Below are 1,215 nucleotides of genomic sequence, written 5' to 3' on the forward strand. Positions count from 1 at the left end.
GCTATTTTTTTCGTGTGATATTGTTTCGAACAACCTGTGATATTGTATTGAACAACCTGTGATATTGTAACGAAATCCTCAATCCTCAAAAAGATAGTGTATCCTCACATGATCTCATTCCTATATATATATATATATATATATATATATATATATTACTATATTATTACCCAATACATTATTACTACACATGATCACAAATGCAAAAGATGATTCAATAATCAACAAATATGTTTATACAATCAATCGATTATCTAAAGTCAATTACGAAAAGATACAAATATATTAAGACAACTAACCTATCAACAAAAATAGAAACCAAGTTGTAACATAACTCGATATAAAACATAGCTCCTCGGCCAAATGGCGGCAATTAGTACTACTAATTTTGCATAATAGATCTTCATTAGCAATAAATCATCATAGCCCTTCCATAAGCCTTACTGCCTTAACCTGTCCAAATTATGAAGGTAATTAGAACTCCTTCCGCAGCTTCAACAGCTTCAAGTCTACCCATAGAACAGTGAAAAATGATTGTGCGAGTAGGAACCTAGTTACCTGTGGGATAATGTTGAACCTTAATACGTCATCTGAGAGAGTTGAACTAGGAAAGACATCTCCTCCGATGGCGATTCCTGAAAAGTTTCAGAAGATCATTAAAATGAAAGTTGGAAGAACAGCCATGTGAGAAGGAGAGAAATTAACAACGTGTTTAACTGAAGTACCTTCATATATTCCATCTGTTACTCGAGCTATAGTAATATACAATCATTTTTAGGAGCCATTAAGGTGTAACGAGACAATGTTGTAGGGGAAAATAGTCCTTTTTCTCTAGAGAGAATTGGGAGTACCTGCATGTTGGTTGATTCACTTGATTCGGCAAAATCTGGCCAGGTGTTTAGTAAGGTGTATCTGGATACGGATATTAGCATAAACAAACCTGCAATCAACTCAAGATGCCAACCTCAAACCAACTGCAGGAGACAAGACATAGGTTACCCTCTTGAAAAGTAGTGTCCATAATGCACATAACGATTAATCCATTTGAAATTTTATGCTAATTCCTAGTTGTAGATCACCTGTACTCACTGAGATCTAGATAAATAGTAAGGAGTATAAGAACTTGGGAAAAAGCAATGAACATACAACTTACAAGATACTTGAGAGCGATCAAAGAATGACCACGCTTCCGATAACACGGGTGATATCTGAACA

The 1,215-nt window shown here is 34.9% G+C and overlaps 1 long non-coding RNA gene across 1 annotated transcript; it reads right to left on the reverse strand.

The window, feature by feature from the left end:
• Positions 1-199: 199 nt before the first annotated feature.
• Positions 200-951, reverse strand: LOC141621301 (uncharacterized). The gene is made up of 3 exons (XR_012532205.1): positions 852-951; positions 559-635; positions 200-453 (listed from the first exon to the last, which is right to left on the reverse strand). It is a non-coding gene; the product is annotated as an uncharacterized LOC141621301 (long non-coding RNA).
• Between the last annotated feature and the right edge of the window lie 264 nt (positions 952-1,215).

The sequence above is a fragment of the Silene latifolia genome, chromosome X, assembly GCF_048544455.1.
Source record: "Silene latifolia isolate original U9 population chromosome X, ASM4854445v1, whole genome shotgun sequence".
NCBI classification, from domain to species: Eukaryota; Viridiplantae; Streptophyta; class Magnoliopsida; order Caryophyllales; family Caryophyllaceae; genus Silene; species Silene latifolia.